The sequence below is a fragment of the Triticum dicoccoides genome, chromosome 3A, assembly GCF_002162155.2.
Source record: "Triticum dicoccoides isolate Atlit2015 ecotype Zavitan chromosome 3A, WEW_v2.0, whole genome shotgun sequence".
NCBI lineage: Eukaryota > Viridiplantae > Streptophyta > Magnoliopsida > Poales > Poaceae > Triticum > Triticum dicoccoides.
The window spans coordinates 234,221,443-234,249,117 of NC_041384.1; positions in this window are offsets into that span (position 1 = coordinate 234,221,443).

A 27,675-nucleotide genomic window follows, 5' to 3' on the forward strand; every position below is an offset into this window, starting at 1 on the left:
AGATTTCCGGCCCAGCAGGGCATAGAAAAGCAAGTAGGCCTACGTTGGTTATTCTGCAAAAAACAAAATAGCTGGCTAGCAATTTTCAGAAAGGAAAAAAACTAACTGGGCTGGTCATGTGCTAAACATATGAAATAAAAGCCTGGGCTAGATAGGCCACGGGTCCCGCACAACCCAGTTGATACCCTTCACCGTCCCGAAAAAACAAAATTACTACGCACGCTGCTGGGTCCCTACTGTCATCCTCACCATGTACAGTCATCTCCTTATTCCTCTCGGTTGTTGACCATGTTGACAACACCGGAGGGCGGCGCCGCGGCGAGCGAACCAAGGTGAAGGACGATGGTGAGGCCTCGGACTGGAACGAACAGGAGCCGGGGCAGATCACAGCCAGCCGTGGGAGGAGGGAGCAGGCGGTCCCGCCGGCGCTGGTTTGGCTTTGGCGGCTCAAGGAAGAAGAGATTGAAGAAACGCGACAGAAGTTGAATGTTAATCCAACGGTCAAGGTTGGAACAATTGTTTTTTGACTAAGCGGACACCAAGTAGCATACTTTCTTATATATAGGAAGAAAACAACGAGGAAAATGCGTTCGTCTGCCATCCTCCTCACAGGGAACGTTCGCCACATAAGTGACTAGCACCCTTGGTTTTCAACCGAGAGGTCTTGGGTTCGAGTCCCAAGAAGTCTCAATTTTGTCCTCCTTCCTTCCTTGCAAAAAAAGGGAAAGAAAATCAAAGACTTGGGAAGGCGTACAGAACAAGCTAGTGTACCAGTAATGAGACGTTGCCGAGTTTTAGAAAAAAGAAAGACGTGCTCCTGTAGCTCGTTCGAATCCAAACCTAGACTATGACTATATATGGTGCTATGCTACTCTGCAAGTAATAAAACTGACATATCCCACGTTCGCTTCTCCTCTTCTCTACTTACTCTGCCTAGCATCTGAAGCTCTGGCCGCAGCAACCATGTCCGCTGGCTGCTCGTCCACCTGCTCTTCAGCAGGCAACAACCAGATATGCGTCAAGTCGCAACCCATACCATCTCCTGTGGGTCTCATCACACCCTCGCCGGCACGCGCACTGCAGCTGATTGCTCATCGCAACCCGCTGCCATTGGTGTGGTGCCACTGCTGCAAATCACGCAGAGTCATCCGTCGCGTCTCAACCACAATCCGCAACCCTAGCCGAGTCTTCTACAAATGCCCGAATCATGGGGTAATAATGAGTTTAAGTGTTGTTCTGCTGCTTTCAGTTGCTAATTTTTTAATAGTTTGGTTGATGATCTACCAATTTGATTCGTGCAGAAAAGGGAAGATTCATGTGATTTGTATTTCTGGGAAGTTGCTGATGTGGGGGAATGCAACTACGCTGATTATTTGGTTAGTCGAGGAATCCCAATACCAGCAGATCGGGGTGTTGGACAAGTAACTGAAGGAACGGCAGAAGAGGAAGATGCAGAGAAGAAGGTTAAAGATGCAGTTCCTCTGATCATGGCCAAGCAACAGCTGCTGAACGGCCTTGACAACAATGAGGAGATGAAAGAGCTTGTGAAGATAATGGGCAAAATCTATGTGCTCTGTAGGATGATTGTCTCTTTATTTGCAGTGTATGTAGCACTCGTGATGTATTCCATGGCTACGACATGAGCACTTTGCTAAAACTAGTAATGAATGAAACCTGTGTAGCAGGCTGGGCGTAGTGTTGTGAACATCTAATGATTTCTATTAACGGAAATCAGGGGGTATCCCCTTTTGCTCATATAAATAAATAGCAGAGGCCCTGTCGGGTCAGCTTTGTTCTCATTCGAAGACGTCGAGCAAATTCTAGTCCAACAACAAACTATGTCATCAAATTCAAGTTTCACAGCCAAATATGAGTACAAGTAAACAACAATGTCATCATGTTTTATTTGTCATACAATCACCAAACACGAATCAGCATAGATAACAAGTGATGTTCTCACAGCAAAATACTAAACAACATGTTCATCAGGTTTCAGTTGTCATAGCAAACACAATTTCACATAGTAGATAAAAAAACGTCTTCTGACAGGCAAATACGGCAAAAGCAATGTAATCATCATCCACAACAACAGCGTCAACATCTTCGCCATGTATATCAGTCTGAATCGTAATTCCCCACGGTGTCATATTCTTCTTCGTCCTCAACGTGCTCGAACGTTGGCTTCTTCTTGATCAACTCTTGTATGTCCATAGCACGACAGGCAATCTTTTCGCCGGCGTCATTGACGTGATGGTTCTCAAAGATATTAGGAACATCTGTGTTATCTTGTACACCAGGAGCAGTGTAAGCATCATCTTGTTGTGCAACTTCATTAAACGAATTCCTCTCCTCAAACCTTTGCAATACTCTCCAGTCATCTCTATGCAAATGTGTCTTCCAAGAAAAATATTTGTGTTGCTTGATTTGCCAAAATAAAAGGCTCGTTGGTTTGGTACACCGCCTTGACATTGATGGATTTGAAATAATCATCAGCTCTGGGTTTTGCGATCCTGGAAAACAGGTTATACCAACGACAGCACAACAGAACCACACACCGATGATCCTCGAAACTGGAGATATACTGCAACTGAATAATGTCTGTTATGTTAGCATACATTTTAGTTGTCTCTTTGTCATACGTATCCATGCTCATGATGGCACTGTTTTGTGTCTTCCTGCCTTCGTCTCATGCAAGGGTGTTGTAGCGCACATCTCCAACATAGCAAGATTCATAATGTCTTACCTGAGTATCAGGACCCATTGCTAGTGAGTAAAGGGCATCATTAACTGCCTGCCCATCCTCCCGCATCTTCTTAACCTATGGTTAGAAAATAGACAAGCTGATCATCTTATGTACTCAATACATTAAAAAAACTGACAGTGCACTTCAAAAGCTTACATGGTTCTTGAACCATTTCGCAAATCCAGCCATAACCAGTTTGTCAATGTTTCTTGGATTTTGCGGCAGTAACTCCTCTTTGTAGATGCTACACAACATAGTGATCGAGTCAAACATCTAAATATATAAGAATGTGCTGCAAGTTTAGTAGATTACGATGTATAAGCTGCAGTACTGCACTTACTTGATATAAGGTAGTATCTCAGGACAGTTATTCAACACATACCAAACCATTTTGTCCAAATCTTTAGGTTTGTCCTCTTGTCGACTCTTCCGTGTAACTTGAACAGAATAATCAAAAACATTGAGCTCGGGATTGTCTTCACCCACCTCTTTGCTAAGCTGATCAACTGTTTCAACGTATTTTGAGCAGAATGTCAATGCTTCTGTAGCAATGTAGGCCTCTGCAATGGAACCCTCGGGTCTAGCTCTGTTCCTAACATAGCCCTTGAAAGTGCCTAGTCGCCTTTCAATAGGGTACATCCAGCCATTCTGTACTGGACCTCTAAGTAGTGCCTCATCAGGTAGATGAACAGCCAAATGCACCATCACATCAAAGAAGGCTGGAGGATATATCTTCTCAAGGTCACATAGGATAGTTGGTATCTTGTCTGTAAGACGCTCCAAAGCATCTATCCTGATATTCCTACTGCAGAGTTCCCTGAAGAATTGTCCCACCTCTGCAACTTCTCTGTATAAGTCAGGGCGGCCCAATCCTCTAAGGATAACAGGTAAAACCCTTTGAAGTAGGACGTGGCAGTCATGAGTTTTCAACCCTTGTACCTTGTTTCCATCTGCACTGACTCTCCTTTCAGGGTTGGAAGCAAATCCATGTGCGAATCTCACACATGACAGGACCTCGCAGAATTCTTTTCTTTTTACCTTGTCCAAGACGTACACAGCTGGTGCCATATCTCGTGGTTTACCTTCATCTTGCACCTACAAATCCTTTTTGATACCCAGATTTTAAGGTATCTTTCGTCTTGCCTTCAATATTAAGAAGTGTGCTGATAATGTTGTCACATATATTTTTCTCGATGTGCATCACATCAAGATTATGCCGCAGGTCCAAATCTTTCCAATACTCCAAGTCCCACAAAGTGGACCTGCGGGTAAACAATAATCTCTCTTCTACCCTGCCACGCTTCCTTTTCCCGCTACCATTACCAGGATGGTTTCCTGGTGTAATATGCCTGACCTTCTCTAATTCCACTTGCAACTCATCGGCGGTGAGCCTCTTTGGCGCATCACGGTTTTCATGCTTTGCATTGAACACATGTCTTCGGTATTTTCTAGGATGCGGCCTATCCTTGGCAAGGAAACAACAATGTCCAATGTAACAGATCTTGATAAGTATTGCGTATGACAGCGGATTCCTGTCACAGCGAACACATGCATTGTAACCATGTGTCGTTCGCCCTGACATAGTGCCCAAAGCCGGATAATCATGGATGCACCAAATTATAACAGCAGAAAGAAATCAGCTGGTGGGCTGCTATATAGGTCTCGAGTGAGAACACCCTTCCATAGCTGTTGAAGTTCCTCCACAAGAGGCTCCATGAACAAATCAAAATCCTTTCCAGGACTTTTTGGACCTGGGATGAGCAAGGCCATCATGTAGTTTGATTCTTTGGTGCAGACATTTGGAGGCATGTTGTAAGGGATAACAAGCACTGGCCACATGCTATATGTGGCGCTCTGGTGGCCAAATGGGTGAAATCCATCTGAAGCTAAGCCAAGTCTAATGTTTCTCAGGTCAGCAGCAAATTCTTTGTGTTTATCTTTGAAGCTTTTCCACTCACTACCATGAGATGGATGGCTCATTACATTCTGATCTCTGTACTCCTGGTTCCTAGAATGCCACAATACATCCTCTCTTGTTTCAGCATCATGAAACAACCTCTGCAATCTTGGTGTAATTGGAAAATGTCTCAGAACATTATGAGGAATCCTCTTCACAGCATCGCCATCTTTCCATCTTGATGATTTGCATTTCGGGCATTCACTTAAGTTGGCATAGTCCTTCCGGAACAAAACAATTATTCTTACAAACATGGATCATATCATATCCAATTCCAACTGCACGAAGGAAATTCTTCATTTTATTGTAGGTGTGTGGCAGCTCAGACGCATCTGGGAAAGATTTGCGGAAAGCAGCCAACATCACATCGAATGATTTGTTGGTCATCCGCTCAGATGTCTTCACCTCAAGAAAGGTGACCATAGCTGAGAATACTGACAGCTTATTTCCTGGGGTGACAGCAACGTTACCTTGTTCCAACATGCGGGCCCACCGTTTTTCTTCTGCAGGTGAAAGTTCACGGAATGCACGAGCATTTCATAGCATTGTTTCAATGTTGGTCAAACTCACTGGCTCCGCCACCACCACCTCCTCCTCCTCTTCCACCTGAGCATCAGGCAGATCAAGATGGTGATCTGCTGCTTCCACATAGTCAATAACATTGACGTTCACAGCTTCACCATGATGAACCCACCTAGTATATGTGACCGACATCCCATACAAGTGTAGATGATGTTGCACAGTTGAATGGGGTCCTGGAACTGAATTCATACAACTGCTACACGGGCAGAGCACATCTGATTTCGGACCACCGTACTCAGCTCTGATAAAGTTCATGAAGTTTTCAGCCCCCTCGACATATGCAGCGGAGAATCTTCGAGCAGAAGTTATCCAAGTCCTATCCATCTGTTAGACATACAAATTAGTTCTTCTACTAGATATTACAGGAAAAACATATATGCTTTTTATGAAGTCCAGAAAAAATACCTAGGTCGATGTCTAAAGCTATGGCAAGATATTTGGACGAGCAGATCTAAGTAACGAAATATATGTAAAGCTAATTCAGCAAACAGATTTGAGTGCCAAATTATGGCAGGCTGTTTCAGCAGTCAATGAGGCCGAGCACACAGCCATCAAACTATCGAAGGCCATCGCATCAACAAAGATCGAGTATAAAACGGTGTAGAGCTATTTCAGCTAACAGATTGGCTACCAAACCATGGCAATCTATGTCACAATAAATATATGGCAGGATATTTTAGCCACTAATCAGCCTTGGCATGCCATCTCAGCTAAGCAGATTGAGAGCAAAACAGGGCAAGGAAGCTTCTTAATCAGCATATTGACTATAAACTACTTGGGCAAACAGTGAGATTAACAGCGTCTATCATCTAACATTCAGCGCTACACCGACATGAATGGGGCCTCAGTCTAGAATGCGTGTACCGTGGGAGAAGCTGACCGCCGTGCGTCTCCACACGAACGTCGCCAGCGGTGGCGGCGCTGACCGCCGTGCACCTCCACAAGAACGTAGCCAGAGGTGGTAGCGCGGCTAGAGGACGGCAGTCTACAAGAGCGTACTGTGGGAGCGAGAGGATCGCCGAGCCGCGGCACCAACGTATCGGCGCGGCGGGGAGGGCGGCTTTGGCAGAGCGAATGGAGTGGAGGGGGACAGGGGGGAGAGGGGTTTGGGGAATATTATTGGATAGTTGGCCGAAGGGCGGTTGAATCGGATTTGGGGGGAATTTTTGGGTGTGGGTGGGGGGGATTTTCGCGTGGTGGGCGGGGGGAGTTTGGCGCATGGTCGGTTTCTCCAAGTGCAGTCCCACGTGTCAGTGAAGAGGCAAGCCGAAGCGCGTTCCGTTTGCGTGAGCCGTGTGCAGGACCGAACGTGTGTGGGGTGCAATACGACCGCGGCAGGAGTGCTGTGAGTGTACCGCATTTTTTCCTTTTAAACTAGGTGCTTCGCCCCCTCAAAAAAAAATGTTGCTTCGCGCGATCCATCGATACTACTACTAGTAATCCGGTAATCCTGACTAAAACGGCGCGGCCAGGTCTTTTCCCACGCGATATGCTGGGAGGTTGGCTTAGTTGGGTTTTTTAGGACGAGTAATGCTACACCTATGTAATCCCAGTTACGTAATTAACGTAATGTGAAACGTGTGAGCTGTTGATTGTAGATTGGGGGAGGGAGGGGCCCACCACCTTGAAAATCAGGGGAGGAGAGAGAGAGGCAATTTACGTTAACCCTTTCGTAGGTTCCCGTAGATGTAGAAAGATGTGTCCGATCCTGCAATATGGGCCATCCGATCTATATCTAACGGATAGGATGGAAACTATGACAATTTACCCGCACTTCTCTCCACATCTGCAGGTAAGGCTTTCCCTCGTTCATCCTTTTCTCCCACAAGATCTTGATCTTCCATGCAACGCACGGGCATCTTGCTAGTACTCCTACAATATGTATATTATTGTGAAAGTTCATATACACCGGCCGAGATTAATGCAAACACGGCAGATTTTCATTACATATCGAACTTCTATAGGACAAAAAAATAAAAGAAACCCGACCCTAAACCTATTCTACGGCGGCGACCGACATCCTCCATCTGTGATCTCCATGTACGGGGGCGGGGTTCAAGACCCGTGAAGTGAAGGTGCGGTCTCCGGTAAGGAAAAGTAGAATACGGGAGACGGACTGGCCAGTTGGCACACCATGCCTTGCCGCCTCCCATGCCCTACTCATCCTCGGAGGAGTCCCCGACCAAGGCGGTGCCGGACGCTGGACGGCGGCAAGTAGGACACGTGGCTGATGGTGCTCCTGTCATCGGCTGCCAGTGTGGCCACCGCTTGTGCCGCGACTTGAGCGAGGGTGGCAACCTCGAGCTCCATCCCCGAAGACAATTTCTCCTGCAGAGCATTTGCGCTTGCGGTCATGGCGGATGTGGTTCCAGGTAGGTGGACGATGTGCTATGGTGTGGAGGTTAGCTGGGCGTTGCCGCTTTAAGTAGCGCATTCCGCTGAGGCCAGGCGTCCGGGTGCGTCATTAAGTCGTCGGAGTTGGTTCTGCGGGCACTGAGCCTCTTAATGACGACATACGAACGGATGACATGAATGCGGGTAGCTGGCGCCGGCTGTGAATGCACCGCGCGACGGTGCGAGGGACGAGGGTTTTGGTGTGCCAGGGTAGTCAGCTGCGGTCGTGGCAACGTTGGAGATGCCCTTTGCTCACATGCGATCCCCGCATGTCATTGAAAAAGCAAGACGACCTGACATGGTCTTAGGTCCAGAGGATGCAGTTGGCCGCGCTACACCACTCCGCGGACGCGTCGCGGCGCCCCGTGCATCCTCGACGAGCCGGGTGTTGAGGTGTGTTTGGATTGTGGCCAAAGTGTACCTTGCCAAAATTTTGGTCATGACCAAAAGATTGGTCTTTGTTTGGATGGCTGCCATTTTTTGGCATGCCAATGAACTCTAGCCAACTCTAGTTCATTTTTCTTGCCAATGTCGGCCAAATCATGGGCAACCAATACCTCAACCAAAATTTTGGTCATGACCCAAGGATTGGTCTTTGTTTGGATGGTTGCCATTTCTTTGGCATGACAATGAACTCTAGCCAACTCAAGTTCATTTTTCTTGCCAATGTCGGCAAATCATGGGCAACCAATACCTCAACCAAAATTTTGGCTACCCAATGCTTTGATGGGGCAACCTTGGGCACAAACCAAACATACCGTTGGTCGTGCCATAGCACTAACGCCACCGTCGGCAAACTGAAACCGACCGTGTCTAGCGATGATATGAGCGTGTCGCTCACCGCGGTCGTCGTGTCCAGAGGCAGTGCTAGAGCTGCGCCCCGTTGTTGGCCCCAACGACCCACATGAATGGTTGTCGGTGGCGAGGAGGTCGTGGGCCAGCTCCTACATTGGACTAGTCTGCGCTACGTCGTCCTGACGGGTGTGCCCCACATGTCTATTTCCCTGTTTTCCCGGCCATATTCGAGCGTCAGTGCTCCGCGTTGCGCATTAGGCCTTTCACTATGTAGGCCATGTGAGACAACTTATTGTTTATTTGAGCCGTTCAAGTATAATCATGTGGCGTTTGCTTATTTCTCATTCCTCTCCAACCATCTTCTCCATCGATCATGTCGCCCTCCAGTCGAGTCCATCCTCCCGCATGCCTCATTTGAACATTCCGCCGAGTATCATTCGCATGTACCCACCCTAGTCCTCTTCCAATAGATCTTCGGACCCCAAGATGAAATCGAGAGGGAACGAGTGGGGGCACGTGATACCTAAGGTGGATGCAAAATTTTGAACTGGTGATCATAGCATCCACAAATCATATATAAAGGGTATTCAATGTTCGTTTCGTTTTTGAACGTACAATATACTCCCTCCTATCCTTTCTAGTTTACATATAAGTTTTATGTGTAGTCAAAGTATATCTACTTTGATAAAAAAAGGTATCAACATTCAACAACGCCCAATCAATATTGTTAGATTCGTACGTACTCCTAGATTCGTACTCGAGATGGTTTCCAATTTGACTATTGACAAGATTAATAGTACATGAGATTTATAATGTGAAAATTATATCATTGGAAACTCCTTTCACATACGAATTTGACCGTATGCTTTGTGTCAGTTGCATGTCATATATTATTACTCTAACATTTGGTCAAAGTTAGCCTCGAAAAACACATTAGACCCTATATGCTTTGTGTAAGTTGCATGTCATATATTATTACTCTAACATTTGTGTAAGTTGCATGTCATATATTTTTACTCTAACATTTGGTCAAAGTAGTATAGTGGAAGTCGATCCCCTGACGTAGGTATCCCTGCCTTACCCTCCCTTTCGGTCACTTACTGGCGGACCCCATGCTTGCTAGGCCCCGCATGTCAGTTACTCAATGGGTTCGGCCATGTCAGGGGATCCTCATCCGTAGTATACCCCTCTATTTTTATTTACTCCGCTTAAAACAGAGGGAGTGGTGGTATAATAAATGACGCGAGCGGGGGAGGGGGAGGGACGTCGGTTTGCTCTCAACTGCGGTCCCACAAGTGAGCGAAAACGCAAGACGAAGCGCGTTCCATTCGGTGAGCGACGTGGATGGTCCAGCGTGCCAGGCTGCAATGCAAAGGCGACAAGAGCGATGTACAGTCAAAACCGATTAACTAGTCGTCACCGGAACCACTATTCACACCAGAACCTTCGCTGCTCGGCCTACGCCAGCCACTGCCCTAAAACCACACCAAATCTCCAGCCCATTCCCCCACCTTTCGATCCCCTAGCCCCCATCAAGCATCCCCTAGTTCGCCAGAAAGCCATGGTGCGCCGCAAGATCACTTACTATAAGATGCTGACGCCAGAGCGCCGCGCATAAATCGCGGCGGCGGTCGGTGCCACAGACCTCTGTTCCCAAGCTCGCTTTGCGGCGGGCCAATCCCTGAGTTCTCTAGAGCCAAGCTACAAGGAGGAGGAAGCCGATCCAATGTTCATGGCAGAGGTCGCGGCACAGAAGGCCCCCGATGGGTATGAGACGATGGACATCGACTTCGTGCCGGCGTCCGAGTCACCCATGGTGCAGGCGGACCAGCGGTTCAACATGGCGATACTACAGGAGGACCGGGAGGCAGAGGCTCAACTCGACGTGGAGCATGCGCATGCCGCTGCCATCGAGGCTCTCCTGCAGGCGGAACCGGATGTCGTCGATGTGAACTGGGCAGCGGAGGCTCAACTTGAGGCGGAGCGCGTGGATGCCGCTGCCATCGAGGCCCTCCTCTAGGCGGAACCGGATGTCCTGGACTTGAACCGGGCGGCAGAGGCTCGACTTGACGCAGAGCGCGTGGATGCCGCTCTCATCGACGCCCTCCTGCAGGCGGAACCGGACGTCCTGGACTTGAACCGGGCGGCGGAGGCTCGACTTGATGCGGAGCGTGCGAATGCCGCTGCCATCGAGGCCCTCTTGCAGGCGGAACCGGACGTCCTCGACTTGAACCGGGCTGTGCTCTCGTCCGTGCAGAGCGCCCGCACGCTCTGCTTGAATGAGTAGCTGGAGGCCGAGGACAACCACGGTGCGGAGACACAAGTTGGCAGCGACGGCTGGTTCGCGCCGGCAGCCAAAGACGACGTGGTCATCTCTTTCCGCGAGCAGTGATAGTTTTTCTTTATGTTGTTGTTTTTATGGATCATTTGCTGTGTAAAAACATATATTTGTTATGCAAGTCGCTTGACTTGGGTCAGTCTACCATTTCAGGCAGTTGGATGAATATCCTACGTCTCCTAACCCTTCTTTCCTTCTTCCTCACCTCTTCTTCTTCCCCAACAGACCACCGCACGGGCCGTATGGATACTCCCCAACATGCGGTTGGATAAACATACTCTATGAAACGAAAATTATGTGTCAGCGATAGGATGGCTGAGTTTGGTGTGTTCACATGCGACAGCACGTGTCAGTGAGGGTGCGTTCCTTTGGTTGGGTTTGTGGCGTGCAGGAGCGACTGTGTGAGGGTGCGGTGCGACCGCGGCGTGCAGGAGCGACCGTGTGAGGGTGCGGTGCGACCGCCATAGCCGTGCGCAAGTGGACCTCCTTCTCATTTTGAAAACTTTAGGCAAGCTTGGCAAAATGTGTGGAGAAGTTTGGCAATGCAAGGCCTAGACCCAAATAGGATAAGTACGTACGTACTAGGAGTACTAGTGTTAAAAAAGAAAGGCTGGGTTTTCCTTCGCGGGATTTAATCGATACAAATCCTCGTTTCACGTGTCAATTAATGCGTATTTTTTCTCCAAAGACCAAAGAGCTAACCATCTAACTCCTCATTGCTTGATTAATGCAGCGCCATGCAAACCAACCTTCTCACTTCCGCATGCATGCAGGGGATATTAATGTCCTTGGTTGCTAACCCCATCAATTTTGCCTCGATTAGTGTTAGTGGCCCTTTGCAAATTGCAATTTTGATATACTGGCCTTGTGTACAAAAAATGGAGGTAGTAACTATATTTTTACTTCCTTCCCCATTGCGGTGACGTCGACGATATTTTTTTGGTAGTTTGGCGAAGTGCATTCGACGGAGAACACCATTGAGGGAGACCACGGTAAGTCGTTCGCAAGGGCTGCCTGCAAGCCGAGACAACCGCCTTATTTGCATCCAGGAAGTCCTTTACTAGTACTACTAGGAGTAACTAATGCGGTGAGATGGCTTCTCGAAGATGATGATGGAGAAGGACAGTCACCGAAGAGTGAAATGATGGTTGCTTCGTCCGTGCTTTTGTGATTTGACGCCTCACTGCTTTGTGATTTGTGATAGAAGGGACAGGGGAGTAGACTTTGTGCTCTATACTGTACTACATGCGTCCAAGCATGGGAGAAAGAGGAGAGACGTTGCATTTTTCTATTCCTTCAATCAATCAATCAATCAATCAGGGAGCTTCGGTTCCATCTTTTTGGCTTTGGCAACACCGTCCACAATGGTTCCCATGATGCCAAAAGCTATTTTCACATTTGGCTACACATTGTGGATGCCCTTAACCGTACCACTTGGTTTCGCTCCTGTGTGCTATCTATACAAATCTCAATTGTATTGATCTAAAAAATTATAGAATCAAGATTAGTAAAAAGGAGGTGATTTTGCCGCGCCGATGGCGGGGGAGGTTTCTTCTTTGAGCAATGCTACATCCACGTAATGGTTTACGTAAAGTTACGAACTGATGTGATGTGGGACTATTTGATTGGATTAAAGGAGAGGATTATGCCCACCCCACCTGAAAATCAGGGGGGCATATATAGATTAGATGGAAAGTATACGTAGGAGCTAACATGCGGTCCCACGTGTCAGTGCTTTACCAAGCCGATCCGCGTCCCACATGAGGCAGAACAACGGCAGAAGCAACACGTGGTTAAGTTGAAGAAGATGAGGGAGAAGCAGATTCAGCAACGAGTGAAATGATGGTTGCTTCGTCCCTCTAGCTTAACTGCGGGAAAGGTGCAGCTTTGTGATTTGACGCCTCATTGCTCATTACTACGCCGGCGCCATGACTGGGGTGCTTCACCCCAGCTTCTCTGCACTGTATTCTGGTATGGAACGTGGACCCGGTAGCTTGATGTCCCACATGTCGGCGAAAGGGACTAGAAGATTTATGAAAGAGAGCGCTCCACTCTTACGACGGAGGAGTAGACGACATGACGGCCCAGTGAACTGTCACTTGTACTGTATAGTACTATAGTTTTGCTGTTTCGCACGATCCATCGATACAAACCCGATTAAACAGGAAAGGGTGGGATTTTTCCCGCGCGGTAGATGATAGTGGCCATACATTTCAAAGGCAATTTTAATGTATGCAAACTGAATAATTATAAGTAACAATATGATATCTAGCAAAACTAAAAACACATATGATTTATTGTGTTAGAGTGTAGTAGTACTGCTGTATTGCATAGTTGTTAGATGTAACATGCGAGAACGTGTAGAGATGTAGTTTTGGAGGGCCTATAGAGATAAAAGCGTAATACGGTCACCGAACTTCAGAATAAGCTGATTATGGTCAATATATACGTTTTGCGGTGATTATACGGTCACTTGCTCACAGCTCAGCATCGGATTGCACTTTGTTGACCGACCAAATAGTCTGCGTGGCGCCATGTTGACTAGTTAAATTGACCACGTTTGTTGTGGGTCCCACCTGTCAGTTCTCATAGGCAAAAGGTCAGATAAACAAAAATTTACGCAGGCGCGACAAGGCTCCAACCCGTGTGTAGGAATCACCTAGTTGTGTATGTGTCTGTCAGGGCCTGATGTGTGCGCATGCACGTGTTGGTTGAGCACTTGAGCGTGAGAGTGTGTGTTGGTCGTGTGGTGTACTGGTGTGTGCATGCATGCGTGCGTGTGTGCGTGTGAGTGTTGTGTGCGTGCGTGTGAGTGTTCCGTGCGTGTGTGTGAGTGTTGCGTGCATGCGTTTGAGTGTTGCATGCGTGCGTGGCTGCGTGTGTACGTGTGAGTGTTGCGTGCGTGCGTGGGTGCATGTGTTTGTGTGAGTGTTGCATGGATGCATTTCGTGTGCATGCGTGCGTGTGTGTATAATCACCACACCAGCTCAGCATACCAATACAAGGCCACCTTGTCCGCTGTGCCCGCGGTCATGACTTTGAACCACCGTCCAAATGTATTTTTGTCGTTTGTTTTCATTCTTACTAGCAAGATGCCCGTGCGTTGCATGTAACATCAAGATGCATTTGTATGACTTGTTTATCTTGTGAGAGAAAAGGATGAATGAGGGAAGGCCTTATTTGCAAATGTGGAGAGGTGTGTGGGTACCTTTTTGCAAAATTGCCATAGTTTCTTTCCTATACGTCAGATATAAATCGGGCGGCCTATATTCCAGGATGGCAGGCACACCATCATCACAAACTCTGTTTTTTATAAGAGTGTATTTTATGTATTTTATAAGAGTGTAGATGTAGAGTAGATACAAGTCTACAGGTGAGCACGATGGTAGTGAGATAATGTGATGCAACACTAGAGGTGCCACGTGGAGCGTTTAACTGGTCAACTAGTCATGTCATGAGCAAATACAGAGTTGTATGGTGAGCCCGTGACTGCATAATAACCACTAAACGTAAATGGTGACCGTAATGAGTGGATTCGAAGTCCAATGTACGTATCGTGCTTTCGCTTCAAATACAATGATCGTCATTGCATATATCGCGAGAGAAAGATGAAACATGCGTGAATTTTCTAGGGGCTTACTTTTAGAGGACCCGGAGATAGTTTTGTGTGCATACGTGAAAGGGGCGTACAGGGGGGTATGCGATGGAGAGAGAGATGCTCTTCGTTTCTCTTTATTATGACTAACTTTGTATATAGTATAAAAATATACAAATTCACAGTGCGGAATAAATATCATTGTGGGCACCATGCAATGCAAATTAGCGTTCGTACTCCTCCATATAACTTTGTATTGTTGTATATATGTAGAAACTCTAAAATAATTTTTTGGCCACACTTTATTCAAAAGGAATGTTGTATGCGAAATAAACATGAAGAGAGGGCTTTTTAGATCAATGGGGTACGTGATGTAACATGTGTGAATGTGTAGTTGACACATTTGGCGGGGCCTAGAGAGGTATGTGTGTGTATTACGTATTCGAGAGAGGCATGGATAGAGGGGCCGACGGGGGGGGGCATGGGAGAGATAGCACGAGAAATGAGAGTGGTCTAGAGAGAGAGAGAGAGAGACGAATATGACGTCACGACAAGATATTCCATTCCCTTGAGTGTGTATATGCAAGGGGGGGGGGAATAGAGGCACCAGGAGAAATTTTCTGTGTGTGTGGTGTTTGTGTTGGTATGTGTGGGTGTGAGAAGATAATGAGACGTGGGGGCAGAGGGTGTGTCACCGTGTGAGGTCCGGTGGGTCGAGGTGAGGCCCTTCGTTCTGTTCCGTCCCGCACCACATTGGTAAACCCGTGATGCATTTAGGAAGACCCATGGATGACTAGTCATACAAGACAAAGATAGCAGAATTGTGAAGGACTCTGTGTTCACTGACAAAGCCGGGTATGATTTGTAACCCTAGGTTCTCGGACTAAGGTAACCCCTTATCTCTGATATTACTATTCATCCAACCTAACTTTAAGGGGCATCCTACAGAATGCTCTGCTAGAATCATACTCGTCGATTAGGAAGAGAGGTGTGAGACAATGCATGAGAGATAGGCGTAAAGATAATGTGCGTACTTGAGACACGTACGCAGGTCCATGTATATAGAAAGGGTCGATGAGGATTGTGCGTGTGTATGTTTGCGAGAGGAAGAGTGCTTGTGATAAAGGTTAGTGAAAACAGTTGTAAATGGTTACGTGAGGGAGGGAGGGTTATATCTAGAGTATGTGTGCGAGAAAGACACCTCGGGAGAGAGTGTGTGAGCATGTGTGAGAGACCACCGATGGAGAGTGAAACTACACGTAAAAGACTGCTCTACACATTGATTAAAGATATAAATTGTACGCAAATATTAGGATGGGATCATGATATTTGCAATTCGCGTAAGGAGCGGTCATTGATCCATCAGACATCTTGATTCTATCGAATTTGAGCATGTCTATGTTATTATTCGACACAATTGATCCACATAGTTAGTATTTTGAACTCCAGACAATGCATCGCTTTAGCAATCGAATATAAACGTGAGTATAGTTCATGTTGTGTGTGTAAAGCACATTATACATACGAAAGTTACACAATGGACATTATAAATAGCTACTACCTATGAACTAGCATACCTTTGAATTCAACTTAAGGTGGTTTAAAAAATCAAATTCAACATGAAGTCCATTCAATTATTTGAATTTGATATCATGGCATTTGTAAACCATACCTAAATTATGGGGGCACCAATCTTTGCTCTGATTTTGTACATAATAGCATATGTAGTCGTGTACAAAATATATTCAAATTTAGCTCCTCCATTCCAAAATAATCGTAGTTATAAGATTTTCAAGTGTCAAAATTTCAAAAAGAAGCGGATAATTTAATGAGGTTTTCAAACATACAAGGTCAAATATAACGTTGTATATTTTAGGTCAATCCTCATAGTTCCAGAGTACTCTAAACGTGAATGCTTGTGTTTCAAAATTTCGAACGAAGCGCCAAAAGAGACTCTACTCGCCCAAAACCGTGTGAGACCAATGTTTGGTAGTACAAGGAAATTACTTTTCTAATAACTCCGACCCGTGAAACCTACCGGCCCGACGTCCAAAGGTCTAAACCGGGGTAGGTTTGTAGCTTCATCTAGATGCCACGCAACCGCATCCGAAAAACATTCATACACAATGGCCACCTAAGCACACATGCGCGCGGCCAAAATCGCTCCCACCCACTATTTGGGACACCTGGCATTACCATCCTACCCCCGACCCGCAGTAGGTCCGAAATTTAAGAGGGGGGCAAACTTTGTACTTTCCCCAAATTTCAAACAAGTGCGTCCCATCTTCTATTCAAAAAAGCCAAAAACAAGCATGTCCCAGAGCGAAACATGGTTCCCCCCCACCCGTCCGATTCCCCATTCATACTCCGTGGGCGCCAAAACTACCTCTCCACCAGCCGCAAAACCCCGACGTCCTCCATCCGCCACCCTATCCCACCCATCAACCGCCGCCCTCCTCCATCACGCCGGAGCCGATACCCCGATGTCATCGTCCACCGCAACCTCAACCGCAACGCCCTCTACGGCTAGTAGTTGAAGTCGAGGCCGAGCTGTCTGTACCCGAGCCAGTTCAACCACGCCGTCCTGTGCCTCACCACTGCCCCTGCAACTTCGCCACCCTCCACCGCACCGGAGTTGTTCCTGCTACGCCGTCCTTCGCCGCCTCAGATCTGCTTCCCCTCCGCCAACATACAGCCATGGCAACACAGTCAACAATTTGGCCATGGGTTCGTCCAAGCCTGCACCCTACAGAACATCGGTTTCCCCGATAAAAAGAAGAAAATCGGCGTGACTTGTGGAGGTGACCACACCGGCAACCGAAAAAGGTACTCCTCTTCCCTTATTCGTGCAAATCTTACGTCTCTGCTTGCACGGTATTCATCCCATAGAAGACACTAGTTGACCGCTTCTTCTTGATACTAGATGTTCCTAATAACTCACGATGCACAAGGTTTCTCCTCATATACTATTTCACCTTAGCTAGAGGTCCGTCGCCCCCCTGAATTTCAATTTCTCGCCACTTGATTCCCAATTAACGGAAGCATTCCCCGGCGTAACAGGCGCTAGTACGCCTATTACACTGGGGAAGCAGCACCTTGGTGTTTATCTTAGGGGCGTGTGCGGCCTATAGCTACTAGCGCCCGATCTGGAGGTCGGCCGGGATTAAAGGGATGGCCTGCGGGCGCTGCCAAGCACGGCGGTGGTGTGAGGTTGATGGGAGGGCAGGGTGGCAGAGGGAGGGGTCTGGGCCGGTGGTCACTGGAGGTTCGAGAAAGATCGTCAACAGTGACTGGTGGGAGGTAGACGAAGGCCATCTGCCCGTTCCTTATAGATCGGACGGTTTATTAAAAAATCGACTGGCCTATTTATTTCCAGTCGACTGTTATCTTAGATATGACCACATGTGGTGGTGTGCTGGAGGAGTACCTACATTTCCTGTGCTCATATATTACAAAATCATACAGAGTAGAATCTAATTTTGATTGCCCTGCAATGCTGTAGAGCTATCATATGTCTCCTGTCATTTATTTTTCAGCCACCTGCTATCTACTACTTTTACAGTGCACTAGTTCTGCACACACTTCACCCTTACTCTCATTGTTGTATTTTTATGCAAGGGTATTTCAGACTCTGCTGCCATGAGAGAAGCCAAAAAGAAAAGAGAGAAGTCACTCCAGTTTGGTGTGCGGCTAGGCAAGACACGTTTCAACGCTTTAAAGGGTGTAGTGTCAGCAGATGGAGACGGGGAACATAGCTCTGGAGTTGATGACCTCGCTCGCAATGAACCACCATCCCAGGTGCTTGCTTTAACTTTGCGGTGTCATATGTGGTTGCATGTTCCATATGGTGTCTAGCTTGTATTCGAAAGGCCGAAGTCGGTAAGATAAGGAAATATTTTTTTTACATGAACCACCATCCCGTGAGCACCAGAAGACAAATAGCTAGTCAGGGCACTAGCCGAGCCAGTGACAAGCCCAGCAAAGATAGGCATCACCTGGAAGCCAACTAAAAAGCTACGATGGTGGCGAAGCAGCCCGCCTCCCACCAGGCTCTCAGGTCCTAGATGATCATGCTCACCACTCTAGCCGGATGTCTAGCTTGTATTGCTTCCAATTTGGTTAAATTGCATCTGCTTAGCTTACACATTATACCTTTGAATATGACATGCCTTTCTGTTTTTGGTACATACTAGTACATATGTGTATTAACCATGTTCTTACATCAAACTAATGTTCTTGTGTATCCCTCATCAATCACTTATGACGAGGCAGGCAGGCAAGGGGACTACTCCTCATTTAAAAATGCAGTGTCAGCCTCCCGACATGATTCTCAAGAAACAGAAATGCTAGATGAAGATAGTGAACGTAGGTCTGTAGTTGATTACAACATTTCCCCTACACTAGCATCGCAGGTGCTTGCTCTAACTTGGCAGCGTGATATGTGGTTGCATGTTGCATATGGTGTCTAGATTGTAATTATTCCAATCTGGTTAAACTGCTTGTGCTAGTCTGCTTAGCTTATACATTATACCTGTTAATGTGACATGCCTTCCCGTATTTAGTACATAGTACATCTGTCTATTAAGCATGTCCTTACATAAAACTATTGTTTTTTTGTATCCCGCATCAATCAACATGATGAGACACCTTTAGTATATGCAGTGCGATATTAATTGCATCTTTCATATGATTTATAACATGCGCTGCTTCTAATTTGTTGAAATTTTATTTATGATGGGACGCTTTTAACTTGGCAGAGTCATATTGCTTGCGTCTTTCATGTGGTGTCTATCTTGCATTGCTTCTTATTTGTTGGAATGGTTTCTGCTTAGTTTACACAAACAGTTGTGAACATGCCATGTCGTCATGTTTTTCGTGCATATTCCATCCTGGTATCATGTGTTTGCCTTACATCAAAGTAGTGATTGTCAGTATCATGCATGAATGAGTTCTGAAGAGAGAATTTTATTGCTTTTTCTTGTCGGTTTTACTTGACAATTCAAAATCAATAAAGCGGAAGGAAGTTAGCAAGGCAGCGGATAAAGGTGCTCCTTCCGAATGGAGGGCCTCTACAGTTTCTACTCCTACACACCCCCAAGATGATTTCCAAGACAACACATGCATAGACACTCAACAAAGCTGTGTTTATGATGAGCACGTCTCCCCTAGTGCAGCATCACCGGTGCTCCCTCTAACTTGGCACTGTTATATGTGGTTGCATGTCATGTGTGATGTCTAGCTTGTATTGCTTCTAATTTTGTTGAATTCCATCTGCTTACTTTACACATTATACTTGAATAAGACACGTGTTCATGTTTCTAGAACATACAATATTTGTCTATCACACCATGTTCTTACATCAAATTACTACTGTTGTGTAACCTGTAACAATCACTTATCATAAGACACGTTTGACTTCGGAGTGTGATATAGGTTACATCTCACATTCTTTTCTAGCTTGTATTACTAATTTGTTGAAATGATACTTATGACGAGACAGTTTTAACTTGGTAGAGTGATATTCTTTGCATCTTTCATATGGTTTCTAGCTTTCATTGCTTCTAATTTGTTGAAATGCCTTCTCCTTAGTTTACACATCATAAGCTGTGAATATGCAATGGCACTAATGACGAGAGACCTCTAACATGGTAGTGTGATGTTGTTTGCATCTTGCATATGATTTATTTCTTGTACTGCTTCACATTTGTTTAAATGCCATTTATGATGAGACACTGTTACCTTGGCAGAGCGATATTTGTAGCATCTTTCATAAGGTGTCTACCTTCCATTGCATTGCTTCTAATTTGGTGAAATGTCTTCTTCTTAGTTTACACATCATAGTTCTGGTTATCTCTTCCGTCCTGTTTTTCATACATATTAAATCCTCCTATCATGTGGTTGTCTAACATCAAAGTTCAGTTCCTCTGCATCACGCATCAATTTATTCTGAAGAACTAAATTGTTATTCGTTTTTCTTGTTGGCTTGACTTAAAATGGCACAGAGAAAGAGGAAGAAACACATAATGGCAGGGAATGAGAAGCGTATGAATCCTACAGATTCTGCTAGTACTGATGGTGCAATAGAAGGTCAAAGTCCAGCAGATAATTCTACAAACACGGCATCCCATGCTACACGAGTTGCAAAAAAAGACAAACAGAAACAAATAGCTGCCACCAAACAAGCAGAGACAGCCCTAGTTCTTGCAACACCTACCACAGTACTACTAGCTGCACGACATACTCGTGCGTCAACTGAGCTAGCAGCACGTTCCCAAGCTCCCTTGCCACTTGACACTACTTCCGAAGCACTCCTCACACAAAACGAGTTGGCAATATCAGATGAACCTTGTGAGCTTCAACAGCAAGAAGGTAGTTGCTGGAGTCAAGTTACAGTTGCATGCTTCTTTATATGTAGTCTCACAGTTTGATGACCACTAACACTTCCTATGTTTGTTGTTGGACTAGCACCTAGGCGCTAGAGGAAACAAACATCAGGGATAATGCTCGATAGGTTAACTAAATCTAGAGGAGGAAGAATGGAGATCCGTTTTGAGGAAAGGCCACGTGATGCTACAGAGTCAGCCAAGTTAGTATCAGAGGCAGCGGTTGCTGTTAGGTGTAATGTACGTATCCTCCCAGCATGGATTCAGTACATGAATGACAAAGACGAAACCCAGTTCAACATCTTCCTCGACCATTTATCTGTAAGTATGGTTATGTATGGAAACTAGTAATATTGTCTTGCTCTGTCCAATACTTTCTAGGTTGCTGATAATGAGAATCCCATAATTTTGAACAGATGAGGTTCAAGTTGGATAGCCAAGATGATGCAACCAGAGAAGCTTGCACCCATGTTTTCAAGTCTGCTCTGCGATAGTATCGGTATAACATGAGGAAAACTCACTTTGAAGGCAAGGCTAACAGTAAACTTGCCCAAACATCTCCAGTGGAAAATATATCTGATGAAGACTGGAGAGGCCTCGTTAAACACTGGTCTGATCCGAAGTATCAGGTACATTGTATATATGTCATCAGATCACATGTTGAAGTCCTATTTACGCATGTGCCACACAAATCTATCTTCTTGTAGGTGAACTGTTCAAAGAACAAGGCCAACCGTACGAAAGTGAAATATCAACAGATGACAGGATCTCGTAGCTATATTGCACACTGCGAGGCTCTTGTAATTAGCCGCTGTTTCACTCTTTTCGTTGTACCATATTATCATATCTATATTTACTTGTTCCAATTGCAGAGGAAAGCCCGCAAGGACCAAAAAGTACCTGAACCAAATGCTGTGGAAATCTTCAAGTACTGTCACACCAGCAAGAAGAAGGGCATGACTACACCAGTCAAAGCCGTTTGGTGTCTCGGGAACCCTGTTCACATCGTTCGGGGCCGTATGTGGAAACCTCGTCCGGACTCCCTGCGGATGGAACCTGGATAGGCAATAAACCTGGACTAGAGACTTAAGTGTTTAGGTAGGCCGTGGCCGACACCCTCGCCAGACTTCCGCTTGAAGGTTGCCGAGATACATGACGTGTATATGGTGGTAAGTGGTGGGAGCGTGTGTGAAGAAGTACACCCCTGCAGGGTTATCATTATCTATTCAAATAGCGGATTCCTCGGATATGGAAACTTGGACCCCTTGCATAGTTCATAGACAAGTGAAAGTGGATACCCTAAAACTCGCAAGATAAGCGTGAGTGCTATGGATGGCCTTCTCGTAGGGAGACGGGAGCGGATACATAGTGGTGTATTGAATGGTGAATACGTGGACTCGTGTGCGCCACCCCAAAGAGTTGCTTGCAGTCGTAGTTCAGGTTAGCCACCGAGTCAAAGCTGGCTTGCTGCAGTTAAACTCCACTACCCCCTTTGTTGATACCGATGCATATGTAGTTAGTTCTGATGTAAGTCTTGCTGAGTACAATTGTACTCACGTTTACTTAATTTATGTTTTTGCATAGAGGCTTCAGTCTCGCTAGTAGTTCCGCGTGGACTTCGACGTTTAGCTTGATACCTCAGCTACGATCTTGTGCCCTCGGCAGGATCTGGTAGATAGTCAGGCTTCTTAGTCTTTTTCCAGTTGTAGATGTCTGTACTCAGACATGTTAAGCTTCCGCATGTGTTTGACTTGTATGCTCTGAATGTTGGGTCATGAGACCCATGTTTGTATTTCTGGCTCCTCGGAGCCTAATGAATAAATACTTGAGTCATAGAGTTATGTTGTGATGCCATGTTGTATTTACTCATATCGAGCATATTGCGTGTATGATTGAAATGCTTGGTATGTGTGGGATCCGACAATCTAGTTGTTTATCCTTGGCAGCCTCTCTTATGGGGAAATGCAGTCTTGTGCTTCCATGAGCCATAGTAGTCCGCTACAGCCCAGTTCACCGGAGTCCTGCTGGCCCAGCACTACTGCTCAGGACACTTGACTGGCCAACATGTGTTTCACTTCGTTCCTATGTCTGTCCCTTCGGGGAAATGTCACGCGGTGACATCCGAAGTCCTGCCTAGCCTGCTACACCCCGGGTTCCCTGGAGTCCTGTTAGCCCAGTGCTATAGCCCGGAATCACTCGCTGATGACCGACATGCTCGATGTGATTCATGTATGCCTGTCTCCATAGGCCTGTGCCGCTTTGGGTTCATGACTAGCCATGTCGGCCCGGGTTCTCTGTCATGGATGCTAGCGACACTATCATATACGTGAGCCAAAAGGCGCAAACGGTCTCGGGCCATGGTAAGGCGACACCCGTGGGAATACCGTGCGTGAGGCCGCAAAGTGATATGAGGTGTTACCGGCTAGATTGATGTGACTTGGAATCGGGGTCCTGACAGCGTTGGTATCAGAGCCTGACTGCCTGTAGGTTTACCAAGCCAACTGGTCGAAGTTGAGTCTAGAAATGCTTTAGTTATATGTAGGGGAATTGATTGTGGGAGGGAACGTAAGGCTCTTTTTACTCCTTTACCCTATGCCCTTCTGATCTGAGTCAACCTCTTCTTTTCTACGGGGATTAAGAATTAGGCCTTCTCATCTATCTATCAGGATGACGTGCTACTAATCCATAGACTTATAGAATTGATAGTTTCAAGCCTCATTTCCGTTCCTACTACTTCCGTATGATGACAGTTGATCTCAGAACCTTGACATTTTGTTGTTGAGTGGTTATGCCACCATTTTTGCAGGATGTCTCAATTAATTTGAGCATTTACAGCCGTTATGCTGTCCAAGTCATCCTAGGTCTCTAAACAGTCTGATGCAGTTACAAAGCCCTTCTTTCCGTTCCCGATGTCCCTTTGGGCCAGTTCAACCACACTAATCGATGAGTTGAGGTACTCTATTGCCTCAACATATATGTTGGAGCTATTTTTATGGCCTAGGTGTTTTAGGGAGTCCCCTAGTGATCTAGCCATGTTTTTATCCCCAGTGTGTGATTCTGGCCATTATTCTCGAAAGCATCCCGTGATGCCATGTAGTAGTAGGTACTCTATTCATGGGTTCTTGAACCCGAGATTCACCCTACTTACCTCATGTTGATAGTGTTGCTAGTTCCTTTAGGATATTAGTAACCTTTGCGATAGTCCTCGAGGTTCGTGGTACATCCTTCTTCCAATTATCATGAGCCATTCTTGGCAGGAGTCCTTTTGAACCAAATGGTCACGACAGAGTGCTCCTGATGAGTTCTCCATTCTATGTTGTGACTCTGCCAACCCTACCTTTCTGCATGGGTTATCCGGAAGAAATATGTTGAACTCGTTCGACATACTAATCTATGCATCCACAACTCAGAAAGTTATATGTACCTTTGAGTTGTCCCCCTTCCGTTACATTCCGATCTTCGTCTATCAATTGATAGTGAGGAGTATGTATGCATTCGTGTTCATCGATGCCTAGTATTCTTGTGGTTCGCCAAGCCGTTCTATTTCAGAATGACTAGGAGAAACAAACTCCAGTACCTCATCCATATCCAGGATTGGGTCAAAGTAGTTGTATTCTGGAGATCAAAATGCAACCGAGCTTTTGCTTCTGTTCTACCCTAAAGTATTACCCACTTTATGTCAGGAGCATCGTGAGAATTGCACCTTCTCTTATGAATTCTTGATGTAGTGATACTTCTTGCCATCATTGTTCATTCCTCGGTTCCCGTGTTATTGTAACCAGAATGCCGGCAAGTGAGTCGTGATGTGTGAAATCAATACTCCTAGTAACTCCATTGCTTGGTAGTTAATGGACAATATTCTCATTCTTAGCGTGTTGGTTATTGAATCATCATTCTAAGATAGATTGTGCTACCTAGTCCTTATTTCCTGGTGCACTCTTCTATCAACGAGTTAGGATTTTGCCAAACCCTTTCTCTATCGATCATATCGTCTTGCCCTGAAAAGCAAGATTGATCTCGAGCTTAGTATCATATCAGTGGTTCGTGATGTTCCGATTATCTTCTCGGAAGTATTACCTGGTTGTCACCTGACCGCTATGTTGAGTTCGCGATCATGTTGGTTTTCCTCCAACCACCCATTCTCCAAGAATCTGTGTTGGATACCCCTGAGCTAGTTGGTTAAGCTTAACAACAACTTGGAGAGTTGGAAGATAAAAGCTTGTCTGACTTAGTTCATGTTAAGGGATATCTTTGTGTTTGTGCGTGTGTTGAAGAAAGATGATATCTTCACCAATTGGTCCTCGTGATCAGTTGTTGGATCTATTGTCTTGTCAAAACTTTGACTTGAGTATGGGCTATCGTCAAGTCAAATCAGAACCAACGATGTTCGTAATGTTGTCTTACTCGTGTTTGATCCCTCGAGCATACACCATTACATCTTTGGTCTGACCAATGTTAGCACTGTGTTCACATGATGGTGGAAGTCTAGTGATATGGAAATTCTGATGAGTTGTTGTTGAGCCCATCAGCAACATTTTGTCTCCCCCATGATTCATGACTGAACATCAACCTAGTGTTGAAAACCTTGTAAGCAATGCCTTCGTGTTCCGTTCATGAAGCTTATGCTTGGATGAAAGAAGTGACCTTTTCCAAGTTCACGTGCACTAGGTGTAAGTTGCCGCCATGAATTTGAGGAAGGTTTTTTATGTTTCCCCTAGAATCATCCCAAATCAGTCATGCATACGTGCGAAGTATTCTATGGTTTGGTAGATTAATTACCTCCACTCCATATGTATTCCCTAGCACACCAAGCCACTAATTGATTTGTTCAAGGAAAAGGGGTTGTTGTGCGAATACTAGTTCATGCACAAGGACCTCGATATCCTCAATGATGGTTCCCCACCTGAACTCGGTAGTATTTTGTTGTAAGACTTCTACATGGTCATGCTTGTCTTGGACAACGTGTTCACGTATATGTAGCAGAACCAGCTCATGTTTTGGAGTTTACTATCGTAGTTCAATTCCCGAGAATCTTGCAACATCGTCGCGTCGGTTTGTGTTGCAAACTTTCTTTCCGGACATGTTGTCTGAAATATCCCATTACCAACCAGATCTGAATCTCAGGCAGATATGATGGTTGGAGCTATTCCAAGATTTATGATGTAGGCCCGACAAGGTTGTTGTTCTGGCCGACACACCTAGCCGGAAGATCTATCGTTGTAGAATCTTGATTGAGCTATTTGCCCATCTTCTCCATGAGGATTTAGTGCAACTTATTCTAGAAGTTGTTCCTCAGGGGTCGTTGTGCTCTCGGTTCCCTCGATTATGCTAGAACCATTCAAACCGTGGAATCACTCTCTACTGTTGAGTTTATCCCCAGTTACTAGAATCATTCCCACATTTGCATTTTGTTCCCAGCTTGCACCGCCATTGTGCCATTCTATCTTGGACTACCTTCCCGGTAATTCCTGGTCAGGATCATCTTCAACAGTGGTACTACCATGGGTTCCATCCATTTCCGATGATAAGCAAAAATCATCCATTGTGTTGCCTTCAACAAGGTAGTTCACATCATCCATTCTAGTCCGGGTATGCCATCCCTTCGTACTCCTCTAAGCGATTGTTGTGATTTGCCTTAGACTGGTATAAAGAGTTTCAATGATCTCTGAATCAAAAGTAATTCTTTTTGCCACTTAAGGGAATATTTCTGCGAGTCACCTTCCTTAAGATGTCTCGCTATGGTATCATGGCAACCCAACCCCTCGCTACGTTGACACCGTTCACCACCCTCCTAGGTGTGGGAATTCCGCTACTTACTTAAACCTTGTCATATGCTCATTTCCATCATTCTTGATGTGTGTATCATGTCTCATCTCGACAGATGTCGCTATGTCTCGTTCTGTGAGTTGATCGTCGGTTGCTCGATCTTCAAGAAGATCGATTCTTCGAGAGTTTCTTTTATTCTCATCATCGCGTGGATGAAGATCTCAAAAGCAAGGATGTCAGAGTCAACATATGCAACGAATCAACAACCCTAAGAGGTGCAACCTGGATCGTGAAGATTGTGTTGGTCTTGTGCCCCCTCTGTCTTCTTGCCTCACGTCTTGAATCTCGGGACGAGATTCTTGTTTAGAGGGGGTGAGTTGTCACAGCCCTAGAAATCTTTTGTAATTAGTGGCATTGCATCCATGCATCATTTTCATTTTCAATTAATCTTGAAATGGGGATGCTTAAACCCTAGCACCAAATGAATCCAACTAGGGTCAAAATAAAATCTTTTCCATTGCACTCAAAATGCCCTCTAAAAATGTTCAACATTTTTGGATTGAGGTGGAAGCATCTACCCAAAAATGGTTTACATTTTTGCAGGACATCTTTGGGCTTTGAATTAATTCAAACATATTTGATTTGGAGCTATTTAAATGCTATATATATATATATATATATATATTTTAAGTGCTCCAAAAATGTTGGGAGTTTTTATGGGTCATTAGAATAACTCAGACATCACCCCTAATTATTTCCAGGATTTCATTAAATGGTTTAGTATTTTACTAAACCAAAACAGAATAAAAAATAGAAAAGCAGAATCAGCAGAGAGAGAGAATAGCACCTGGGCCTCTTACCTGGCACCCACCAAAGCCCACCTGGCTGGCCCAGCTGGCCAACCCAGCCCACTAGCCTTCCCCCCTATCGTCTTCCTCGCGACAGAAGGACGCCGGGCATGTGCCCCGTGCGCGCGGCCACGCGCTCCGGCCACCTCCTGCTTGCCGCACCCCCTCGACGCCTGGACGCCTCTGGGAGATGCCACGACCCCCCCCCCGGACCTCTCTCACTCCCCCCTTCTTCCCTCTCGCTCTGGACCCCCTCCCCCTCCTCTACTCTCTC